This window comes from Onychomys torridus, chromosome 3, assembly GCF_903995425.1.
Source record: "Onychomys torridus chromosome 3, mOncTor1.1, whole genome shotgun sequence".
Lineage (NCBI taxonomy): Eukaryota > Metazoa > Chordata > Mammalia > Rodentia > Cricetidae > Onychomys > Onychomys torridus.
Window position 1 is genome coordinate 44,434,570 of NC_050445.1, and position 13,951 is coordinate 44,448,520.

Here is a 13,951-nt window from a genome sequence, read left to right on the forward strand (position 1 = left end):
CCTTAAGTGTGTGGTTAATATAACTAATGAGTGTATTGGAGAAAACTAATTTTTCCTTGGCAAATTGAAGCTAGCTTCTTGGTTACTAGTGGGGGCCTGTGTCCAGCTCCTCCAAACGCTGGGACTCTTTCTGACTTGAATTTATATAGGCCTTGTATATGCTGTCACAGTCTCTGAGTTCATGTGTATGTCAGTCCTGAGTGTCTACAAGATCTTGTTTCCTTAGTGTCTTCCATCCCCCCGGCTTTTACAGTTTTTCCACCTCTTCTTCAGCATAGTTCTCTGAGCCTTGAGGGGAGAGGTTTGATGAAAAAAATTCTATTTAGGAAACCCATGCCTGACACTGCCTGGAGGCCAGAACCAGAGATTGGAGAGCTCAGAGACCTAGGGTAGAACCAAATATGACAGGCAAAAAGGAACAAAAGAAGTGATTCCTAACAATAGTCTATTGTACTCATAGATAAGTGCCTTGTCCAGTCATCGTCAGAGAGGTTTTCAATGCTGAGAACTGTTACCGAGACCCAGAGCCAGACATGTACAGAGAGAGTCTAAATTAGATTCTCCATCCAGTCTCTCCTCACTACTCCAGGAACCCTGTAGAAGTGGGTGGAAAGATTGTAGGAGTCCGGATGGAGGGCACCAGCAGAATATTGCTCGCTGAATCAGCTAAGCAGGGATCATGGGCGCACAGAGACTGGAGTAGCAAGCATGGGCCTGCATGGGTCTACACCAGATCCTCCTTATATATGTTATGGCTGTTAGCTTGGTGTCTTTGTGAGACTCCTAACAGTGGGAGTGGGTGTGTTTTTGACTCTTTGGCCTGCTCTTGGGACTCTTCCTCATATTGGATTGCCTTGCCCATCCTCAGTATGAGGGCTTTTGCCTTGTCTTACAATTGTTGTCCCTTAGAGGCCTGCTCTTTCCTGAGGGGAAATGGAAGGAAAGTGGATCTGGGGGAGAGGAGAAGTGCAGAGGGGTGGATGAGCTGGGAGGAGTGGAGGGAGGCAAAACTGTGGTCAGGATGTATTGTTTGGGAGAAAATTCTATTTTCAAGAAAGATGAATTTGGTTTAGGACTAAGTGTTCCAAAATACCTCCCTCTACGCATACTGTACAGGTGTGGGTCTGTGTTAGTTCCTGTGTACTGCAAGAGGAAGCTTCTCTGATGATGACTGAGTGAGGCACAGATCTATATGGTCTGATGGTATTCTAGATTGTCAACCTGACTACATCTGGAACTAAAACCCTGAAGTAGAGGGTACACTTATGAAGGGTTTTTGCTTAATTTATGAAGTGGGAAGATGCACTTCTAATCTGGATCTTTGAGGTAGGAAGACACACCTTTAATCCAGATCTGGACCATGCCTTTTGCTGGATGCCTGTACAGGGACATGGAAGAAGGAAGCTTTTGTTCTTTGCCTGTTTGTGCTTGCCTTGCCGGCAAGTCCTTTCCTTCGCTGGCATTGGAGCCTACTGTTTTAGTATGGCAGAATATACTGGAGACCCAGCTGAGACATCCAGCCTTGTGAACTGAACAACTTCTGGATTCTTGGACTCTCCAGTCACAGCCAGCCATTGTTGGATTATCTGGCCTACAGCCTATAAGTCACTCTGATATAGCATCTGGTTCTTGGCCAACTGAGAAGTTTCAGGCATATATAGGTTCTGTCTCACGGAATAGGCCTTAAATTCAATTAAATTGTTTGGTTTTCCCACAATGTTTGTGCTATTATTACACCAGGGTATCATGAAACAGGTCACAGTTGTAGATCATGGGGTTATAGCTGGTTTGGTGTTTTCCTTCCTCATCTAGTAGCAGAGTTCATTCCATTATAACTCAGTGCTAGTCAGTAAAGATGAAGGCTCTATTTTTGCATCAGCTTGACTTTCCCATGTTCAATGAGATATATGTGTTATCGGTTACTCTAGGGGCTTACCATCATTTTGTGGAGAACAACCAATAGTCTTGGCAATAACCTGAGGTGTCTGGAGGTTTCCATGGGTCACCTTTGACCAACAAATCATTAGATATAACCCATTTCTGGCACTGTAGCTTTCATTTGATGATGAGAGATGTCAAATTAGGGCATTATTTCCCCCATTATTTGATTACTCCACTTAGATTTCTATGATATATGTATATATTCTATGAAGCTTCTACTGCAGTAGGTTTCCTCATAACCCCTCACATGGCCCTTAGTATTAGATATCCCTTCCAGTATGCCCTCCCTTACCTCATACTTCCTTCCCCCTCCCTATTTTATCCTCCCATATCAATCTTCCCACTGTCTCTCCATAGCTATGTATTCCCCTTCCCTGGGAGACTCCCCTCCCCCAGTCACTTACTCTATACCTAACCTGTGGTTATGTAGATTATAGCATGCCTATCAAATGCCTCAAGCTAACATCCACATATAAACAAATACATAACCATATTTCTGTTTGGGGGTCTGAGTTACCTCAGCCAGGATGATTTTTTTTTTATAGCTTCATTGACTTACTGGCAAATTTTGTGATTTTGATTTTTTTAATGGCTGAATAATATTCCATTGTGTAAATGTGCCACATTTTTATTATCCATCTATCTGTTAATGGACAGCTAGGCTCTTTGTAATTTCTGATTATTATGAATAGACTAGCAATGAATATGGATGAGCAAGTGTCTCTGTAGTAGTATGAAGCATTCTTTGGGTATATGCCCCAGAGTGGTATAGCTGGATCTTGAGATAGGTATATTCCTGGATACCAGAAGAGCCACACACTGATTTTTTACAGTGGCTGTGCAAGTTTGCAGTCCCACCAGCAAAGGGTGAGTGTCCCCCTTATACCACATCCTAGCCAACAACATTTGTTTTATTGATCTTGGCTATCTGACTGATGTAAGATGAAATCTCAAAGTACTTTTGATTTTCGTTTCCCTGATAACTTGGGTTGTTGAACATTTAAGTTTCTGGCCATTTGTATTTTACCTTTTGAGAAGTTTGTTTAGTTCTGTACACTTGCGGGGGTGGGTAGTGGGGGGCAACAGTATTTGTTTTCTTGTTGTTCAGTTTTGTTTTTAGTTCTTTGTACATTTTAGATATTAACCCTCTATTGGTTGTGCAATTGGTAAAGGCCTTTTCCCATTCTGTAACCTGATGCTTTATCCAAATGTTGATATTCCTTGCCTTTACAGAAGCTTTTCTGTTTCTTGAGGACCAATTTGTTAATATTTTGTCTTAGTGCCTGTGCTAATGGTGTTTTGAGTAGAAAAATCTTTTCTTGTGTGAATGTGCTCAAGCCTATTCCCCACTTTCTCTTCTGTCAGATTTAGTATATCTGGCTTATGTTTAGGTCTTATGTTGGTTTTCTTTGCGTTCTTCTACATGCCGTCGGTTTGACCAGCACCGTTTGTTGAAGAGGCCATCCTTTTCTCAGTTTATTGTTTGGATTATTTATCAAAAATCGATTGTCTCCATAGGTTTCTGGACTCAAGTCTGGGTCTTCAATTTACATTGGTCAACATTTCAGTTTTATGACAATACCATACTGTTTTTATTACTATAGTTCTGTAGTACAACTTAAAATCTGGGATGGTGATACCTTCGACAGTTCTTTTATTATTCAAAACTATTTTAGTTCTGTGTTTTTGGGTTTTTTTGTTGTTGTTGTTGTTTGTGTGTGTGTGTGTGTGTGTGTGTGTGTGTGTGTGTGTGTGTGTGTTTTCCATATGAAGGTAAAAGTTGTCCTTTCAAATTCTGTGAAGACTTTCATTGGAATTTTGGGGGGATTGCATTGAATGTAGATTGCTTTTGGTAGGGTGGCTATTTTTATTATCCTGCCAGTCTATGGGCTTAGGAGATCTTTGAACCCTCAGATTCTTAAGGGTTTGTCTCACCCTCAGAAGAAGATGTACTCCCACCCTCACCCCTGAAATATTGCCTTTTCTGCCTTTAACTGGGGAAACTAATCCTTCATTATCTGCTAAACCAACAGTGCCCTTCCCTGAAGGATAATCAAGGCAAGGCACTATTGATGTCCCTCCATGCCCACCAATAGTTGCTTCTACACCTATAATAGTTGCTCCTAGAAGGGAGTTAGAAAGTATATTCCACCAGGAAGTGCACTACACTGCTAAAGGACTTAATGAGTTTGCTAATTCATTCTAGCAGAAGTCTGGGGAATATGTGTGAGAATGATTTTAATGCTGTGAGATAATAGCGGAGGGAACATAAAACTGGATCAAGCTGAATTTATTGTTATGGACCCACTGAATGGAGATTCTGTATTTAATATGGAAGATTGCACAATTTTAAAAGGTGTCAAATGTTTGTTTGGATGGTTGACTGAAGCATTTGCCAAAAGATGGCCTACTGAAAAGGAGTTTGAGATGTCTGATATCCTTTGGCTTAGTTTTAATGAAGGGACTTTAGGGTTGCAGGAAATTGCAATGCTAGAGTATATACTGTTTGTAAAACCTGACTCTCTACAATGGGAAGGCCCGTTCAACAACCCTATAAGTTGCAAAATGGGGAGGGGGCACCACCACATTTGAAGAGTTTTGTTGTTCCTTGTGCCAGACCTCAAGGTTGAAGACACCGATACTCACTCAGTTAGATGAATTGAAAAATTGGTTTATTGAGCCCCAAAATAGCAGGGGTCTGGTGGCGCATTGAATCATCAAAGGCAGTGTGATCATAGTTATCAGAATTGGCAACATAGACAAAACATTGTCCATGATGATCTGACCCATATTGAATAGCACAGGCAAAGTGATTTTTACGGGGAGAAGACTCGTGACATTTGTGAACCACCATAGCATGGTAAGATACCTGTAAAGTTGCATTAGTGGTACTCACTTATCATTGGTAACCAACAGCTCCTCTAATTGGACTTACAGCCCCCTAAATAGAAGGAAAATCATGCCTGGTGCTAGGAACCTAACCACATTCATGGTGCTGATAAGATCATGTATCTTACACAAAAGAATCTCTTTCTGCCACTTTACTAGACCAGTGTATTTCCTAACTACATTCTAAATCTTATCCTCATAGCCATAGTTAATAGAATGAAGATATACCATTGAGAGCTTTAAACAGAGTATAAGTGAAATTACTACCAAATTAGCTATTATCCCAGAGGAGATCACTTTAGTTTGTTATACAGTTTTCCAAATTCTTTCCCTAAGAACATGTGTGTAATCTTTTGAAATAGAGTTATGTTGCAAATACAGTACTCTAATTTTTCTTTTGTCACCTTCTATGGTAGACTTATTTCTCATGTCTATGTTCAGAGAGGAAGAAGCCCATTGCTTATAATTTCCCAACCCAAGTCCCTTTAGTTGGTAATTTTGTGATTATTTTACTTTGATGCCTGTTGTGGTTTCTCCCAAATGTCTTATTTCTTGTTACTTAATTTGGAATTTTTATAAGAGCATGTCTGTGGTGATATTGTTTCCCAAAATATTGTGTACCCTGATAAACTTATCTGGGGTCAGAACAGAACAGCCACTAGATATAGATGTCAGAAAATGGTGGCACACACTCCTTTAATCCTAGCATTCCAGAGGCATAGATCCATCTGGATCTCTGTGAGTTCAAGGCCACACTGGAAAGAGCCAGGCATGGTAACAAGAGCCTTTAATCCCAGGAAATGATGGCAGAAAGCAGAACGGTATATAAGGTGTGAGGACGAGTAACTAAAGCTGGTTAAGCTTTTAGGTTTTTGAGCAGCAGTTTAGCTGAGTTCCATTTGGATGAGGACTCAGAAGCTTCCAGTCTGAGGAAACAGGATCAGCTGAGGAATTGGTGAGAGGTGAGGTGGCTGTGGCTTGTTCTGTTTCTCTGATCTTCCAGCGTTCACCCCAATACCTTGCTCCAGGTTTATTTTCATTAATAAGACCTTTTAAAATTCATGCTACACACGTCCTTGTTTCTGTGTTGTTAACCCTATAACTTTGTAGCTAATCATGTTCTTTAATTATTATTATTTTAATCTGTCTTTTGTTTCCCCTACAAATAAATCCAGAGATCCTGACCTGATTTTGTCATATCCTTTACATATCCTTTACTGAGAGTCTACAGGGTTTTAGGTGATGAGTACTTTGGAGAGTCACTGAAAACTGAATAGAACTGCTGTGGCACTGTTCTCTGAAGATACTTTTCATGCTTTGACAGACTCACAGGGACAGAGAACTAATGGAGGGAAGGACACCTTCTGTATGCTACTCACTAGGAATTTCAAGCTTGATTAAGACTGAGGACTCACCCCCAAAGACCTAGAATATCATTTGGGGGAAAATAAAGGATATGTTCCCCCTGCTGTTACAGCCTTGGGATCTCTAGATTGTTTATAATCTAGCCTCATCCATCAGAAAAATATGGATTTCAGCAACTAGTCAAATCTAGTTGGAACAATCTGTCTTTTGCCTCTGTGTCCTGGGAACTTAGGAGCACTCGTATATAACGTTATGTCTATACTGAGGTCAGGAAGTTGTTCAGGAATGCTGTGTATTATTTTTCCCTGTAGTATTATGATTAGAACTCTTAGGAAATTTGAGATGAGTTAAAGTTTCAAAGTGGAGCTCTTCTTACAAAGAGATAAATGTCCCTTCCAGTTAAATGTGCATTTGATGGTTGCAAAGTCTCCAGCCTCCATTACCATTACAGAGGTAAGGATAAAGTATCTCAAACTGTCGGCTCTTTAGACAGTCGGAGACTGTACTGCTTTTAGACTGTGGCAGCATTTTAATGAAAGGCTGCTTGTGTTTTGTTCTTGAAATGTGGATCACAAAGTCACACGTGGAGAAAAGAAGAGACAAAATGTGTGTAGAAGTATTTGTATAGAGAACTTTATTCTGTCTTGATTTGTTACACATGCTGTATGGTTGTTTACTTGACAATCACCAGAGAAAGCTGTTTGTATCATGTGTGGCTTTCTTACATTTCATCTGCTTGTTAACATCATTTTCAAATTTTTGGCTCATGTATCTGTTAAAAACCTTAACCTCCCTATCATCTAGTGGCAAAAATGTTTCTTTAAATATTGTTGCAGTTTCTACAGGCATCTAAATTTGTAATTTTTTTTGTTTGTTTTATAAAAGCTTGTCTTTTCTATGAAATCAAATGAATTCCCAGAGGAAAATCAATAGGTTTTACATAGACTCTATTTTCAGCTGATTTTTAACTTCCATTTAGAAGGCAAATTTAAAACTTAGTGTTTTGCTAATGTTAGCTGCTTCATAAGTAATTTTCTGTCCCAAGCTTCTGTGACAGTTAATAAAGGTATGCACGTGTAGCTGATACCAGTCTCTTGTAGCACTGTGGGGAAGATGAAACTTTGGTTGGTTTTTATGAGGCTCTCACACCCAAGCTTTTCTCACAAGTACTAGGATTATAGGCATTTACCACCTCAAGCTCCAAGGTAAGATCTTTTAAAATCAAAATTATTAACCATTGGAGTCAAGTGAAAACAGTTCACTCTAGATAGACCTTAATTTTTTAAAGGAAGTCTCAATGTGCTTAACCCTTATTAGATAAGTTTCTACAAAGGTAAATTTGTCCTCAAATGTTGAAATCACTGGTACATATTTCTACACAATGACCAAAGCATAAAGGAGGTTAAGATAAAGAATACAATGTGCAAAATAGGTATTTGAAGGTCAGCTTATAAGTTTATATTCAGTTATTACTCGCACAGGATGTACCTGAAAATGACTTGACACAGTTTGTGAGAAAAAACAAGTGGAAGCACGCCTTTAGAAAAGAGCAAGAATGAGTCCAGGCATGGTGCCACAGTCCTGGAATCCCAGAACTTGGGAAGTGCGGGCAGGACCAGCAGTTCAAGGGCAGTCCAAGGTACACAACAAGCTCAAGGTGTCTCTGCTACTGGGTCTGAACGTTTCAAAAATAAAGAAAGGAACTCAGGCAAGAAAATATGTACTGTATGTAGTATATAAAGACGACTGGGCAAACTACACAACCAATGCTAAGGAATGCTAATAGGGTTCAACAAAATTTATACAGGAAGAGTGCACATGAGGAGGTTATATTGCTCTTACTGAATAAAATTTGTAGTTATATATATGTATTATTAGGTTATGCAAATTTTATTTTAGTCACACTAGTGATGTAGATTATCCAAATCTACAAGTAGCAGAATGTTTTGTTTTAACAAGAGTAGTTGAAGTGCAGAAACTTAATAAGAATAGTAGAAAGTACTTTTGAAGATGGAACAAGGTCTGCATATTTTATTACCATTACAAGCATTAATAAGTTACTGTGTCAAAATCATGGAAGTTTTTAAAACTGGAAGAGTTATTCTCTACTGATAGGAATGACCTTGAAGAGACAGGCTCTTTTTTCCTCCCTGAGTCTAGATGCTGGCATGCTTTGCATGCCATGCTTCATGTCAGGAAGAACATGAATTTAAATAAATTATTGTCATTTGGAATATGCATTATAGTTTTTACCTCCATGAAGATGTTTCTTTGGTTAGAAGTTTAACAGGCTTCACATAGATGCCAACTGGGAATTTGCTGGGAGAGGAATTAATCTACAACAAACCTACTAAGTTCCAAATTCACAACCATTAGGTCTAGCCACTCTATTTTTTTCTTTATATTTGACGTTCAATCCATTAGGAAAATGTTGAAGCAGTATTCTTTCATTTGGCACTTACCCTTCCCTTACTCCTGTGCTGCTCATGCTCCACTGATGTCTTCTCTTGCCTGGACTGTACACAGAGCCTTTTTCTGGTCTTCCTGCTGCCACCATTTCCTCCCAGGACTCCCTCTGCAGCCAAGATGAGTTGTTAAAATGCAAAGCAGTTGTCTGTGTTTTCTAGTCTCATATAGTGACACTGTAGTGGCCTTTACCAACCAATGTGCTCCTTTTCCCTTTCTGTGCCTCTGGTATCTTCTGTTGTCACGATTCTCTTTTCTGATCCAAACACTGCCCTTTGTTTCTTCAGCACACAGGCAAACAAAATCTCCACCAAGGACTTGGTAATTAATTTTCTAGGGTTTACTTCCCTGTAGGTGTAAGTTTTCCTGTGTTCTGCCCAGTCCTGCATCTGGTCCATCCCAAGTAAACATACAGAGGCTTATATTAATTAGAAACTGTATGGCCTGTGGCTCAGGCTTCTTGCTTGCTAGCTCTTATAGCTTAACTCAACTAATTCCTATTCATCTATGTATGGCTGTGTGTTGCCATGTGGCCACGGCATTACCAGTCTGCTGGTGTCTTGTTGCCCCTTGGTGAGCTGGCATCTCTCCTGAGTCCACTCTTCTTTGTCTCAGTGTTCACTTTTAATGTACCGCATAACTGTATTCTGCCTCACCATTGGCCAAACCACTTTATCTATCAGTGAATGAGAGCAACACATATTCACAGCATACAGTAAGACATCCCACAGCAGACAGTAAGACATCCCACAGCAAACAGTAAGACATCCCACAGCACTCCCCAACATCTTTGGCACTGAAGTAACTGTCACACTATTCTGATGATAGAACATTCACCCTATCCTTTCACATTTACTCATCCTGCACCTTATTTTTCTCCTTTGCACTTACCATTGACTTATTTACCTGTTTATTTTGTTTTCCTTTCCCAACAGAAAATGGGCACCTTAGAAGCCAGGACTGAGCTCTGTTTATTACTCAGGACCCAAAGTTTAGAAATTGTTGATATGTAATAGGTGGTCTCTGATGTCCCTAATATGAAAGGATCCTACCACATTAGAGAGTCCTGTCCTCAAATCAGAGCACTAGCATGTGTTAGCACTGCCAGTGATTTTAAACCAGTAGTTACCTGAAAGCCAGAAATTAGCATTCAAATCTGAACCCTATGCCATTATGATACAGAGTGAACAAGGAGTCTTTGCAGCTGATGCCCAGTAATTGGTGTTGTTAGCTGTGTTCTCTGGTAAAATATTCAGACTCAGTTTTACAAGTTATGTGAAGGCTTTTACTGCTTGACTCAGAAAGCATTTGAGTAGAACCAGCTCTCCCTAGTATTTGCAACATAGTGGTACTTAACTCTGGCTTCCTGATATACTTAGCTTTAAGTGGCAGATTCTGAGGTGCGGTCATAAATTCTGGCTCAGGGCTGCATGGATTCAACATGTGGCCACATGGCTGAAGCCAGCTGGAAGTCTTTTGAAACCTGGAAATTGAAATAATGCTCACATCAAAATGTTAGGGAGAGTGGAGGACTAAATGAAACAATGCACTGAAGTGCTCAGAATTGAGTACAGAGAACTCTCACACAGGCTTCAGTGGTGTTACACTTAGTGCTGCTCTCTTAGAAAGACTTCATTTTATTCTACTCTTACTTTTCTGATGTCTCAACAGCCTTCTAAGCCCTTCTACAGTGGTGACATATGGAAAAAACTGTACACTCACTTGGTTTGAGGACAGTTAGAGCCATAATATTGTAAACAATGCAATGGAGGAATCACTGAACTAATTGACATTACTTGAATAATTTCCTTTTTATTTCAAACCCTATTTTCTTAATACTTCATTCCTATCATGAAAAAGATAAATACAACAGAAAGACAAACCTCAAATAGCAGAAATCACTATGTGTTTGTTGGGCTGATATTTAACGGAGGGACTAATTTGCCTTAAGTCACCCCTGACGAGGGATCTGAGAATGGAGCAGAAGCATTGAGAATGAACACTTTCTCTCTCTCTCTGTGTGTGTGTGTGTGTGTGTGTGTGTGTGTGTGTGTGTATGTATGTGTGTGTGTGTGTGTGGGTGGTCTGTGTGTCTGTGTGTGTGTGTGATTAAAGGTCAACTGTGGGGAGTGAGTGGAATATGAAGTGTCTCCCATCCCCGAAAACAGCTGCTGTTAGTGGCCTGTGGAAGGGCTTCCAGAAAGTTACTGATAAGGAGTCTGCTCAAGCCAGTAGATTAATTTATTGCTGAATCCATCATTGAATGTATTAGGAGGTGGCAGAAACTGAGTAGTGTGGCCAGATTGGACAAATATGTTCTCTGGAATCATGCACTTGAAAGGTATTTCTTTTCCCCATTTCTTGGCTTCCTGAACACCAGGATCTAACACGAGCATTTTCACTCTGCCATACCCTTGTGGCATGATTCCATCTTGTCATGCATCTGAACATTATGTGGACTCATGAGCTGAAAACTGAGACCCTATGCTAAATTAAATCCTGCCTCCCTGATGTTTGCTTAGGAATCCCATGAAGCTCACCAAAAGCTAGTTAACATGGTGCCTTTCCATTCAATGAGCAGATTTCATTGAGTTCTTACCTGTGTTCAGAGCTGGGGGAACTCAGGAGATAGCAGTCAGTAAGCCATCAGTGCCTTCAAAAAATAATAGCAGAATGAATCAGGCTGCTGCTGGTAGTGTTGAACTTGTTTATAGGATTTTGGTGTCTTTCATGGTTTGGGATATGTAAGTGTCTTAGCTAGGGTTTCTATTGCTGTGACAAAACACCATGATCAAAAGCAAGTTGGGGGGAGGGTTTATTGCCTTGCACTTCAACTTTGCTGTTTATCATTGAAGGAAATCAGCACAGGAACTCAAACAGGGCAGGGTCCTGGAGGCATGAGCTGATGCAGAGGCTCTGGAGGGAGGGCTGCTTACTGGCTTGCTTCTGATGGCTTGCTCAGCTTGCTTTCTTAAAGAACCCAGGACCACCAGCCCAGGGATGGCACCATCCACAAGGGGCTGGGCCCTCCCCCATTGATCACTAATCGAGAAAATGCTTTACAGCTAGATCTCATGGAGGTCATTCCTTAACTGAACCTCCTTCCTCTGTGATGACGCTAGCTTGTGTCAAGTTGACACATGAAACTAGTCAGTACATTAAGCTAGTGTAATTTTGTAGTAATATGTTACTTATTTTAGTGACTGAATGAATGAGAAATCATCCCACCAGAATTTGTGTGTTTTCCTATTTTGTTTTGTTAGTTTAGTTTAGTTTAGTTTTCAGACAGAATCTCACTCATAGCCCTAGCTGCCCTGGAACTGTGTAGCCTAGACTGCCCTGGATCTATATAGCCCAGGCTGTCCTGGAACTATGTAGTCCAGGCTGCCCTGGAACTATATGTAGCCCAGGGTGTCCTGGAACTATGCAACCCAGGCTGCCATGGAACTGTGTAGCCCAGGCTTTCTTGGCACTGACAGTAGCCTTGCCTTAGCCTTCCAGTGCTAAGACTATAAGCATGAGCGAGCACACCTAGTTCAGTGTTTTTCTTCTCAAGCAAGGCTGTATACATCAGTGTCATTACAGCAGCACTTTGGTCATCGTCACATGTCACTGGGCTCTAGAATATGTGGGAGAACAATAAAGAGTGCACTAATTTATGGTATCCCCATTCTTCAGTTAAGAAAGGCATCAGTTAATGTTCCCAAGGAGCATCTAAAACAAATGCAGAACTCCATTTCATCTGTTGTGGTACTAGAGCTGCTGTTACTCAGAATTTGTGCAAAACATCTGACGTAACACATAGTCAAGACAGCAGAATGCCATGTCTGAGTCATCGTTTTACCCATATAGAAATTCTGTTAGAGTCTATCTCTATACTATGGGAAATGTCCATTTATAATTGTCACTGGCAAAAACACTGGGTTCCACTGACTGTCTGGGTAATATACCATCAGAAAAGGCCATTGATTATTTTAAGATACCATATAAACAAGCTTTCTACATTTCTCATCAGCTTCTCATGAGGCAGAACTCATTATTTCTCATTTTCATTATGATAAGTTTAGCTTTTAAGACTATAAGCAAATAGAAGTTCAGGCTAACACTAAGAAACTTGACAGAAGATTCATGCTGCCTTTTCCTAGATATGAAAGAGGTAATGATTTTAATCGTCCAATTTGGCTGTGTCTTTAATAGACACAAATGACATACAGAGAAATTTTCACACTTGAAATAACCAAAGAAATTCTAACTTCTGCTGGCAATAGGCCTTTGAAGACTCATAATTAATTGATGTGTGTCATTGACTTCCCTTCAGTGATTTTGGATTGGATGGGAAATAATCTAAATGATACATATTTTCTGTGATACTCAGTATTTTTCTATTTCATTCACTTTGAGAAAATGTGATTTGTTTGGACCTGTTTATACTTCTGTCAAATTCATTTGAAATAACTTTTCAAAAGGAAAAGGAGAACAGCTTATGAATACTAAAGAAATGGCCCATGTGTATTGACAAAGATGTGCTGTAGACTTCCCCAGGAATCAGGGAGACTGTCAGAATGCTGGTTTTGTTGTAAAATCACTGTCCCTATCTTTATAAAGAGCAATAACTTTTGATCTGAAATAAATATGGGTAGTAGGGCCATCAAAACGAAGCTCTATAAGATGAATATTGTAATGCTAAAAAAATTCAAATGTCCGCACATACTTTTCTTTTCAAAGAGGGCATGTCATCACACACCTGTACTCTTAGCACTCTGAGGCAGAGACAGGAGGATCAAGGGTTCAAAGCCAGTTTTGGCTATGTAGATTAGTTGAAGTCAATCTAACCTAAGTAAGACTCTATCTCAAAAAAGAAAAAGAAATTAAAAACCAGAGAATTTGGGTGTATTTAGGATTCTTTGATCCCACAGCTTGTACTTTCAGAGAAGTTGTATAAAACAGTGAATTTTACTGTCAGCCACACGGTTTAGGACAGGCTATATACCTGGTGCTTCCAGTGGGGTCACTGTAAAGAGCCTGCTCCCAGGCCTGTGGACCAATGTCACCACAGAGATTGAAGTACAACTCCAATCTATTCTCAAAGTGAAGCCGGCAGCTCTTCTCAGGGTAGTCTAGACTAATGTTTCCTCCTTCAGTTTCAGCGTGGTCTGACCACAGTCACAGTCCAGATGATTGGCAAGGACCCCAGTGATCTGGCTGCAGAGGCTCCTGGAGCCTACCTCCTGTTACTTCCCCTGCAGGCATGCTGGTCCTTTTGTTTCAGTAACCTGATGCCTAATGCCTT

At 40.2% G+C, this 13,951-nt stretch overlaps 1 protein-coding gene across 4 annotated transcripts in view; it reads left to right on the plus strand.

Moving 5' to 3' along the window:
- Pot1 (protection of telomeres 1) overlaps positions 1 to 13,951 on the plus strand; it is a 120,401-nt gene that overhangs the window by 69,941 nt on the left and 36,509 nt on the right. The gene's annotated exons all lie outside the window — the stretch shown is intronic.